We start from the raw sequence: 12136 nt of genomic DNA on the forward strand, positions 1-12136 counted from the left end.
GAAAGCGAGGGACTCCTCGGAAGCTTTCGGCAAATTCAAATGCGGGGCGGGTGGGGGAAACGAACCTAACAGCTTTGACTTTTAAATAAAACTACAGGTTGGGGTCAGTGCTAATAAGACGTACAGGTCGTTCAAGACTTCATCGCAGATTAAACGTTTAGGGAGAAGTAAAGCAGAGGAGACGCGAGAGATCAGTTTTTTTCCCCCTACTGATCTCTCATTCCCCTTACCAGTCACTTTTAAAACAGACCAGCTCAGCCTTGGTTCTTTTCTAGCGCCGGAACCACAATCTGCCCCCAATCCACCCTGAATGACTCAACTCCAAATTAAGAGAGGACGCGGCGTAAATAGACACCACACGCTCCTTGATTAAATCACTAACATGGACTTTATCTAGCAAAATGGCTAGCTTTTACTCTCGCTACTCTTCTGCTTGGGAAACAAAATACAGGGGCAGAGAAATGGAATGAGAAATTAAGCCCAGCAGGAATACAGGACGTCAGACTTACCTTTTTCGGATTTTGTAACGGGTGGAAGATACCCCAGGCAATGACAAGGTGAATTCGCAGCAGGTACGGCGGAGCAACAGAACGCAGCGAGCGAGGGGTGCATGTGCTCTGAAACTGCAAATTACTATCGGGGCAACTTAAGAAAAGGGGCGGAGTCTGTGCCCGGGAAAGGGGGAGTGGGGAAAAATGAAAACACCACAGGGAAGGAGGGGAGAAACCCGAGGTTTCTGGAATATTGATTAATCTTGGCGCACCAGAAGCCTGCTTGTTGGCTTTGTTTTGCTCCTTAGACCACTTTGCCGCTTTGTCAGTTCACTTTCATTAGAAATGCAAAACCGGGACCAGGAAGACTCGGAGAATAAAGCGCGCACACACTCAGAAAGCTTGAAGTCTTGATTAGAACGTTTCAAAGAAGAGATTTCTGGAGCTAAATTTAATTATCTCACATTGTTGCTGTTTCCTCCCCTTAAGGAAACACGAGTGTGCTCTTTTGCCTGGTTGTACGCTATTATGATAGAGTCCCTCTTTTTAGAATTGGGGAAATAACTGACATTTCTTGGGAAGACCCAGAAGGCAATCAAGCATGGAGGGAAAAAATGCTATAATGCTCTAAACTTGACTAAACTTACTCAAAACACAAGATGAGACATGTCTCTATTTTAGCAGTTAAAACTCTATTATAGCAAATCTAATTTAGCTCAAATTGTCTGATGGCAAAGATTTAAAAAGGTAAGAAACACAAAGAGACCAAGATCTTTGCTAGGCTACTAAAGTAAAAAGCATTTTAAGACCAAGAGTATAAACGCACACTTGAAGTTTCGTAATTGCAAAAGATAAGTTTACTGTATAGACAGATGCCTCAATTTTAAAGGATGCTAAATGTCCTCTACACCCCCACCTGCCCCATCATTTTTTAGGAATTAGAAATTTCTCATTTCCTTGAGACTGTAACTCGCACTTCTAGTCCACCTTTCTTAAGAAAGAAAATAGATTTTTAAAAATTAAAAAAAATTTTTGAGCCTGACTCAACTCCAAATTGTTTAGCATGAAGAAAAACATTTGATAGAAACAAAGCTCATACCAAAAATTACAGCCAGAGTTCTGTATTCCTGTTTATTAAATCTCATATTCCCCATACAAAATCCGCTTAATTCTTAGGTCTGTTTTCCAACAAGAAAGTATGTCTTTTTCTTTCATTAGCAAATCCAGGGAGATTCTGAAGATATGTCTCCTGCCAAGTCTCAACTGTTGCATGTTTATACTTTTTTGAACATCTCCTGGTTGGAAAGCAATGGTGAATCATGTAAATGCTAAAAGTATAAATTAGCAGCAATTACAACAACTTTTAAAATTGCATCATTCTAAGGGTTTATTGAAAATATATGCTCTTGGCAGTCCCAACCCTCAGCAGTCTTTCTCTTTCTTTTATCTCCTAGGTCACTTAGCATCTGTATCACATAGTTTAACATTTAATTACAAGTCTCCTACCGCTCTTTTCTTTTAAAAAATCCTGTTAAAATTTCTGGCTTCCCAACTAAATTGTAAGTTCTTTGAAAGCAAGAATGGGTTTTATACCTGATACACAGTAAATATTAAATTTAACTCCTATGAATGAGTGACATAATAACACTCGGCGACAAACAAAATCGCTTTTTATGTTGGCACTTCTGGCCTAGGCGCCATTTCTCAATGCCTTGACTACATTTTAAAGTATTTATTTACTACACTAAGTCCTCTGTGAGTCATGGATTTAAGACTAACTTGTCCACATTTCTTGTGGAAATATCTTGTATTTCAAGAGAACTTAAAAGAGAAATCTTTATATAATTTTAAATGGAATTTCAAGCCAAGTGGCATTTCCGTCTTTTATTTCTGGTTGTTTTGGAGTAGGGGGACAAGAAAAGGGATTAGAAAACCATACTTTGGTTAGTATAGAGATGAGAAGGCTCTAGTGCCCTCTCTTTATTCCTTTTTTCTAATCCCCGAATCTTGGTTAAAAACCATTTCATTAATTTAGTTAGCGCAGACATTATAAGAGTCTGGTGAACCCCAGAGAAGGGAAGTAATTCACCACTGAAAGTTTTGTTTTCTATAATAAAAACCTAAAGAGAAAATGAGATGCAAAGAGTCTCAGTTCAGAGTTCATCTGAATTACAAGGGTGTAGTCTGGGGGAAATATTAGGAATTACTACTTTTAAGTACCACTTTCTCTTTTGGAAAGCTATAGCAATAATGCCCTTGGGACAACTTGGGTTTACTCAACACATATTTCTTCCTTTTCCTCTATTTTATAAACAAGACCCTTGAGCCTTCAAACATTTTTTCCTTTATAGAAATACTAAATAAGCCAAACAGCAAGAAATTATGAACAAGTCTCTATATGTATATTATTTAATGCTACTGTGGGTAGGAGACACAGGGCTAGGAAATCATAATTTTTCTATTACAGAGTTAAAAAAAAAAGATGTGACAAATGCTATTTCTTTTGAAAACTTTCAAGAATTTTCTTTGAACATGCTATTATAAAGTATGTTGTAGGTGAATTCATTGGGCTGGTGGGAGGTGAGAGGAAATGTCACAGTAACAACAAACAACCATATCCAACCTATCCTTGAATTTCCATTAGTTTGAAGTATGAGGTATTAGTAAGTTTTGTAACATAGTACAGAATCATCAAATTTCAGCATTCAAGATAAGGGGATTCTGGAATTTGAGGAAGAATGTGATTAGAAACCCTTTTAACTTTTGTTGAATATTTTTCACTTTAATTTGTAATTTCATTGGAGATTTTGCCCATCCTTGTTCAAACAGTTGACAGTTTAGGATTAGCATAAGGAATGTCAATTTTCCTTTTACAATTTGGAAATTGTAGAATATTAGGACAATGAAGGGGACTTGATTTAACTCCAGTGGAAGTACTAGAGGTAGGAGGCACAGAAATAGTACTTGTGGTAGATGGTCTCTCATTTTGTCTTAATTTTTTTTTCCTTTTAAGCCCGAATGTAAAAAGCAAAACAACAAAATGTTGGTGGTGAATTCTGGTTAGGTTTTTAACAGATTGGTTTATGTTGAACCTATGTGAAGCCTGAAAATCCCAATTTTAGTGGGCACCTAGGCTTCCCTGGTAGCTCAGAAGGTGAAGAATCTGCCTGCAATGCAGGAGACCTGAGTTTGATCCCTGGATCAGGAAGATCCCCTGGAGAAAGGAAAGGTTATGCACTCCAGTATTCTTGCCTGGAGAATTCCATGGACACGGGAGCCTGGCAGGAAAGTGTCCATAGGGTTGCAAAGAGTTGAACAACTATAAGTAACCTTTACCATAGTCACTCATTCAACAAACCTTGAACAAGTGCTGTGTTCCAAAAACCAGCCCCTTTTCTCTAGGAGCCCACAAACACATCTGTAATTATTATTCAGTGGGCAGTGGGAGCGGCCCAAAGAAAGTTATGGGAACCCTGTCCTGCAGCCTATTTACCAGGACTTCCTCTGAGACTCAGAGACTCTTGGAGAATCTATGCCTAGCTCAACATTATTCTTATTCTGTGTGTGCTGTGTTAAGTCGGTTCAGTGGTGTCCGACTCTTTGTGATCTCATGGACTGTAGCCCACCAGTCTCCTATGTCCATGGGATTCTCCAGGCAAGGATACTGGAGTGGGTTGCCATGCCCTTCTTCAGGGTAACTTACAGAGGAGCCAGAACACTAAATTAAAAAACCTTGAACTCTACTCCTAAGCAAGAGGGAGTCACAGGATTTAAACATTGGAGTGATTTTAGTTTTAGATTGATGCAAACCTTTTAAGGGAACAATACTTCAGTAAGGAAGCCAAGGGGACAGAGGAACCTTTACAAACTGGAATGATTTGCACTCACATTTAAAGATAAAAAAAGATTACACTGAACAGTACAGACAACTTCAAGGTATGGAGGTTCAACAGATAAGCTGGAATTAAACTGAGACCACCTTCCCCAGAGGTAATTCCTTTCCATATCTCTGGACCCACCCACTTCACTCCTTTTAGTTACTAGTGGGTTTCTCTAGAACATTTTAATGTTTGACCCCTGAAGAGGTTTAAGAAGCGGTCTGAGCAAGGGCAGAAGCCTAGGGAATCCCACTATAAGAGAGAAAAAGAACAGGACTCCCCCTCAACAAATCTGCAGGTGGTAAGAAATTATACCAACCATTTTATCCCAAGTTAGCTAAGAGTTGGACACAATGATGGTTTACAGAAATGTAACACATTCTCTTCATTCTAAAACTAAAGAGGGTCTGCTTTTTAATGAAGATTTCACAAGCCTTATTGCTATTAATTATGACTCATATTGTGAAATGGCTCTTTTCCCAGTTGTTCAAAGTGCGCCAAACCTCCACAGGACCAGAATCTTGGTGTAATTGGGAAAGATCGGGTAGGTCAGTGGGAATTAAAGCTTTCCACAGAGTGTTAGCAATAATGATAGTCCACATTTTTACAGGGCTTTATAGTTTTGTAAACACTTTTACAAACATTATCTAATTCGATCTTTGTGATAGTGCTTTGTGGAACATTCTATCATTACTGGCCCTGTATCTCCAGATGTTGACATGGAGTTTCATAGGGATTAAGCAATTTGCCCAGGATTACAGTCAGTGACTGACAAGAGCTCTTAACAGTTCTCGGAAGTTTGGTTTTTCATCCTTTTCCAAAAGAAGTCCTCAGTAGCTTTTATTAAGACAAAGAGAAAAGAAAGTAAAGAACATTAAAAGGAATGCCCACCATCTGTTATTTCTTCTGGAAAGTCAACCCTAAACTTCTCCTCTTCCTTCTCTTCCTCCTCAAATCTTGATAGGGTGGACTGCCCCTTCTATATGCTCCCAAGACTCCTGGGGTTGAAATTTCCAGAGTGATTGCCACCCTGTTCTGTAACTCTCTCTTTCTAGACTGCAGGCTTTTTGAGAACAGAGTCGGTCTTTACAGCTACTGGACACCCAGTCACTAGGACAGAAGGTTGCTTGGTTAAGTAGGAGTTATTACATGAATAAATGGACACATCACAGCCACAAATGTGAAAAATTATATCAATCCATCTCCAGTGCTAAAACTTGAAGAAAGAATCTCAGTAAATATCAAACTTTAAAAGGAGGAGAAGGAATTCCCTGGCAGTCCAGTGGTTAGAACTCGACCCTTCACTGCTGGGGTCGGGTGACATGGCCAAAAATAAATAAATAAATAAATAAATCCAAGTGGAGCTGCTCTAATGGAATGGATAGGAGATGGGGGTCAGAACCTATTTCAGTGCCCCCTCCTCTCTCCCTCAGGGGAGCCCCTCATCAATGCACGGATTCTAGGCCTCATCTTTGAGAAGAAGGACGAATGAGGAAGTCAAGTCAGCTTGTGCCAGGACTCCTTAGTACCAGGTCCAGATTTAGAATTTAGATGTCCCATTCCTGCTCCCATCAAATTTTTTAATCACTAAACCACAAATTCCTCCCCTTCCAAATTTGCATGTCATCTATAAAATGAGATTGGTGGTGGTTTACTCACTAACTCATGTCCAACTCTTACAACCCCATGGACTGTAGCCTGCCAGGCTCCTCTGCCCATTGGATTTCCCAGGCAAGAGTACTGGAGGAGGTTGAATTCCCTTCTCCAGGGGATCTTCCCAACCCAGGGATCAAACCCTCATCTCCAGCATTGCAGGCAGATTCTTTACAGACTGAGCCACCAGGGAAGCCCCAAATGAGGTTAGACTATGTTACTTTGCTCAAGTAGCTTTCCCTTTCAATGTTCTATGATTCTAAATCTTGTCATGCCAGTAATAGGCTTGCCCCATTCACTTCGGTCTATTTAGTTAAGGACACAAATTTTTATATGCACTCAGTGATTAATGGCTTCTCATTAGATTTCTCTGCCACAAATTAAACACAAACATATAAACAGTCACCAAAGGAAGCTTATTGAAGGGCATGGGTTTTATGAAGCACAGCAATGACATGAATCTTTTATAAGTGTTTGCTAGTATAGAATCATAATTACAGCAATCAAGACAGATACACATCTTTTGTAAGGAAAAAAGTAATTATAATTTAAAAGCACACATCTCAAAGTTGCCATCACAAAAACGACTATTATAGCAACTATTTCGCATTTGGACATTTTTTTGGCAGGAGGTCTGGGCATTGTTTATTGTGAGTCAGAAACAGGCACTGAGAAAATATGCAAATTTTTTAAGCAAGAGAAAATGCAGCTTTGAGTTGAGAAAACAGGGTGAATGGTGGAAACTGTCTGGGTCTTGCACACAAATCATTCTTAGCGGCTGAAATAATTTTTGGTCATCGGATGCTGCGAGAGTAATTTGGGGTAAGGTCAGAATAAAGTTATTCATGCTTTAAAATGTACAGTCAAGATTTGTGCTGTGCTCAGAAGTTGAAGTCCATCTTCTGCTAATGTCACGTCTGTGGGCTGATTCTAAATTGAAAGACCAAAGAAGAAACCTTTAGAACGCTACCAGTCCCATTTTCCTGGGCTGGGCAGGGGGATTGCTGTGGCCTTGTGAGGCAGTTCACTTTGGGTCACAGAGGTGGCAAAAACCAAGCCTCCCCACTCACCCTGCTCTTTTCTCACATAGGACCACACCTGCCAAAATGAAATGACACTCACAGGATGACCTGTTCACTCTTGTCGATAGACCTCAGTTATTAAAGGTCATTTCTATCACAGTTGCGTGAGTTCCAGTAAGTTCTTCAAAAATCTCTTAATACTGGGACTTCCCTGGTGGTCCAGTGGCTAAGGCTTCCTACTCCCAATGCAGGGAGCCCAGGTTGAATTGCTGGTGGGGGAATTAGATCCCACATGCCATAACTAAGAGTTGGCATCTTGCAAATAAATATCCTGCGTGCTGCAACTGAGAAGATCCTGCATGCCACAACTAAGACCCAGGACAGCCTAAAGACATAAATATTAAAAAAAAAAAAAAAAACAACCAACAGGTAAAACTTGGGGAGATAATTTAGTCTTAGAGAAACATACACTGAGGCTGGGGTCAGGTTGTGGAAGTTTGGGCAAATCCTGGGACTAAACTAAAGGTAAGACAAAAACTAGGTTTCAGACTTTTTTTTTAACCTGATAAAGTTAATTCATGTATGGGCCCACGTCACACATTAAAACCCAAGTCAGCCTACATTGTCAAGGAAACCTAACACATCAACTCCAAATCTCCAACTCAGCTTTAGCTAGCTTGTGTGCTAAGTCACTGCATTCGTGTTCAATTCTTTGCAAACCATAGCCTGCCAGGCTCCTCTGTCCATGGGATTCTCCCAGGCAAGATTACTGGAGTGGGTTGACATGTCTTTCTCCAGGGGATATTCCCGACCCAAGGATCGAACCCAAACGTCTCCTGCATTGGCAGGTGGGTTCTTTAACACTAGTACCATCTGCAGAGCCTTAGCTTACTTTACCAGAGAATAGGACCTACCAGCCTTATAAGGACCTCGGGCCAATTGGCCCTGTTTCAGCGAGGCCTCTTCTAAAGCGCTACAAATTCACTTTTGCCCAAAATCCCTTGGGAAGGGTGCTCCACTGCTTATGATGCACTGTGCTCCCCGAGTCCCTGGATTGTTTTCACTTGAATAAAGGACATCAGACTTATTTCTAAATTGTATTATTTTTGTCATTTGATAAACACTTTGTTATCAGTTTCCTGAGTTTGATTCCTGGGTCAGGAAGATAACCTGGAGTAGGATATGGGAACCCACTCCAGTATTCTTGCCTGGGAAATCCCATGGGCAGAAGAGCCTGGCTGGCTACAGTCCATGGGGTCATAAAGAGCTGGACATGACTGAGCGACTTTCACTCGTTCAAATAAAATCTCATGATGGAACAAACAGTAATATCACACATCAGGGATAAGCCTAATGTGGAGGTGGGATGCCCAGAGCCTCTGGATTTGCCCTCCTTCTGGCATCCCCTCCCTTCTCCCCACCACTAGCAAGTTAACCCTGAGTGGGTTCCCAGGGCAAGATATGGAAACGACTGTATCAGGTAACTCAAAGTACTCAAATTCTAAGAAAAGGACTCTAATAGGATAGAATAACATCACAGGAAAAGACAAAAGCCTTAAACTCTAAGGACTCCACATTTTTAGTGATGCCTCAATTAATAAATCTTACAGAGGCATGGCTTGTTGTAGTAAATTCAGCCATCGGGAAGATGTCTGGGAGTATGTTTTGCAGATCTCAGGCCCAGGCCTGTGGTCAGGGGATGGGAAGGCATGGTGGATGGTGATGAGACAGGCTGGACTGAGTAACGGATCATAATTTTTATGGCCATGTGACCATAAAAATGTACCAGGATAGATGCAGGAAATGCCAAATTAATGGTTTGCCCAAAGTCAATGAAGTTGACATCAAAGTCAGCACCTGGACCTGGTGTTCACACTCCCAACGATCATTTTCAGAGAAACATACAGTGAAAGCCTAATATGGTTTGACTCACTTATGAGGGAGATATTTTCAGGTCCCGTGTTAGAAAGCTATATTGTCCATTATGGTTGCCACCAGTCACAAGTTGCTATGGAGTGCTTTAATGTGGCTAGCACAAATTGAGATGAGCTGTAAGTGTGAAAGTGAAAAGTGTTAGTTGCTAATCGTGTCTGACTCTTCACAGCCCCATGGACTGTAGCCTGCCAGGCGCCTCCATCCATGGGATTTTCCAGGCAGGAATACTGGAATGTGCTGCCATTTCTTTCTCCAGGGGATCTTCCCGATCCTGGGATCAAACCTGGGTCTCCCGCATTGTGGGCAGGCTGTTTAGCATCTGAACTACTGGCTAAGTGTGAAGTATATACCAATTTTGAAAATTTAATCCAAAAAATGTTAAGTATACCATTAATAGTTATTCATATTAATTACATGTTAGTAATGATAATATTTTAAATATTGGGTTAAGTTGTTGTTTAGTCACTAAGTCGTGTCTGACTCTTTGTGACCCCATGGACTGCAGCACAACAGGCTTCCCTATCCTTCACTATCTTCCAGTTTGCTCAAATCCATATCCATTGAGTTGGTGATACCATCGCACCGTCCCATTCTCTGCCACCCCCTTCTCCTCCTACTGTCATTCTTTTCCAGCATTAGTGTCTTTTCCTGTGAGTCGACTCTTTACATCAGGTGGCCAAAGTATTAGAGCTTCAGCTTCAGCATCAGTTCTTCCAATGAAAATGTAGGGTTGATTTCCTTTAGGATTGACTGGTTTGCTCTCCTTGCAGTCAAAGGGACTCTCAAGAGTCTCCTCCAGTACCACAATTCAAAAACATCAATTCTATGGCACTCAGCCTTCTTTGTGGTCCAAGTCTCATATCTGTACATGACTACTGGAAAAACCATAGCCTTGACTATACAGACCTTTGCTGGCAAAGTGACATCTCTGCTTTTTAGTATGCCGTCTAGGTTTGTCACAGCTTTTCTTCCAAGGAGCAAGCGTCTTTTAATTTCATGGCTGTAGTCTTCATCTGCAGTAATTTTGGAGCCCAGGAAAACAAAATCTGCCTCTACTTCCATTTTTTCCCCCTATTTATTTTCCATGAAGTGATGGAACTGGATGCTGTGCTCTTTGTTTTTTTTTTTTTCAGTTTATAATGTTCTTTATTACAAATTATTAGTACTAGTCTGTGCCTTACATTTATTTTATTTATTTTTTTAGATCCGAAATGCAATTTTACTTTATAATATTGTAGTGGTTTTTGCCATACATTGACATGAATCAGCCATGGATTTACACGTATTCCCCATCCTGATCCCCCCTCCCACCTCCCTCCCCACCCCATCCCTCTGGGTCTTCCCAGTGCACCAGGCCCGGCTCTTTTGTTTTTTGATTGTTGCGTTTTAAGCCAACTTTTTCACTCTCCTCTTTCACCATCATCAAGTTAAAGAAAATATATTAAAAATATGTTTAAGAATTTCACCTGTTTCTTTTAGCTTATTTTCATGTAGCTAATAGAAAACTTAAAATTACATACATGACTTGCGTTGTCTTTCGGTTGGACAAGACTGTTACAAAGTGAGTACTCTTTATAGAGGTGTTCTTAGACTTGGCAGCACTAGCAAGCTCTCCAGTCCATTCTCTCTCAATTTATTTAAATAGATTAGCATGTGTTGAGACGATTTTGGTCTCCTCATAGAGGTTTAATGCAATGGTAATAGTAATAATAATAAAACAGCTACCATTTATTAAATCTTTTCTGTGTGCCAGGCCCTGTGCCAAGTGCTTTACATTTGCCTCATTTACTTGTCACAACAACCCTATTGTTACTAAATTTTATTATTCCCACTTTCCCAATGAAGGAATTGAGGTTCTGAGAGAATGAGCACCCAGCCAAGATCACAAGCTGGTTAAGTGGTTGGACTGAGATTCTACCGCAGCCACTTGCTTTTAAAGCTCAGGCCTTTGAATGCCACACAATTTTGCTTTGAGAAAGAACACTCTTGATGAAAATACTGCCTTCTGAATTCTACAAATTCCCACAGGTCTGAAGACACTGAAGGGAAGTCAGAGTACACAGAGAAGGACAAAATGGTTGCAGTCCTCAAGGATCTTACAATATCATACGGAGAACATATGCACAGTGAGATAGATGACAATATAAGGCCTGATGAGATTGAAAAATTAAACTCTCTAGACAGACAGGAGAGAGATTAATTCCAGTTTCGGGGGGGCGCGGGGAGAATGGTGGGTTGCATGGAAGAGGCAATATTTCAGAAGGAATTCTACAGATGAAGTTTTTTTTAATAGAGTTAGGAAGATCCCCTGGAGAAGGGAATGGCAACCCACTTCAGTATTCTTGCCTGGAAAATTCCACGGACAGAGGAGCCTGGTGGGCTACGGTCAATGGGGTCGCAAACAGTCGGACAGGACTGAGGGCCTAACACACACACACACACACACACACACAGGAATAGCCCGGGAGAATCTTTCAGGTGGCAAAACCAAAGAGCAAAGACACTGCATGGACTCCAGAGAAGCTGTTAAAATGTGGCACAAGTGAAAGACAAGACAGAAGAGGTCGAGTATACTGTGTTTCATTTTTAATTTTTTTTACTGTGCCAGGTCTTAGTTGTGGCATGCAGGATTTAGTTCTCTGGCCAGGGATGGAACCTGGGTCCCCTGCATTAAGAGAGCAAATTCTTAGCCACTGGACCATGAGAGAAGTCTCAAGCATACTGCATTTAGACAAGTAGAGAGTAGGAAGGTAGAAAGACCTTGGATACTTTGCTTTATTCTTTTTTTTTTAAATTGAAGTATAGTTGATTTATAATATTGTGTTATATAGCAAAGTGATTTGGTTATATATCGATATACATGTCTATATACATATATATACATATATATTCAATTAAAATATATATGAATGCATATATATGTAGCTATATATGTAAATTCATATATGCAAATATATGTAAATAAAGTGATTTGGTTATATATCGATATACATGTCTATATACATATACATAATACATATATATACATATATATTCGATTAAAATATATATGAATACACATATATGTATCTATATATGTAAATTCATATATGTAAATATATATGAATACACATATATGTATCTATATATGTAAATTCATATATGTAAATATATATGA

The 12136-nt window shown here is 40.0% G+C and overlaps 1 protein-coding gene and 1 long non-coding RNA gene across 3 annotated transcripts in view; one reads left to right on the forward strand and one right to left on the reverse strand.

Annotated features, from left to right (window-relative positions):
- SLC1A3 (solute carrier family 1 member 3) overlaps positions 1-665 on the reverse strand; it is a 79256-nt gene extending 78591 nt beyond the window's left edge. The window contains exon 1 of the mRNA XM_043488511.1: positions 510-665. The gene's annotated coding sequence lies outside the window, so the exon portion shown is untranslated. The remainder of the gene's footprint in view (positions 1-509) is intronic.
- LOC122454214 overlaps positions 357-12136 on the forward strand; it is a 47945-nt gene continuing 36165 nt past the window's right edge. For both annotated transcript variants that reach the window (XR_006273344.1, XR_006273343.1), the window contains exon 1: positions 357-572. This is a non-coding gene — a long non-coding RNA (uncharacterized LOC122454214). The remainder of the gene's footprint in view (positions 573-12136) is intronic.

Source organism: Cervus canadensis, chromosome 16 (assembly GCF_019320065.1).
Source record: "Cervus canadensis isolate Bull #8, Minnesota chromosome 16, ASM1932006v1, whole genome shotgun sequence".
NCBI lineage: Eukaryota > Metazoa > Chordata > Mammalia > Artiodactyla > Cervidae > Cervus > Cervus canadensis.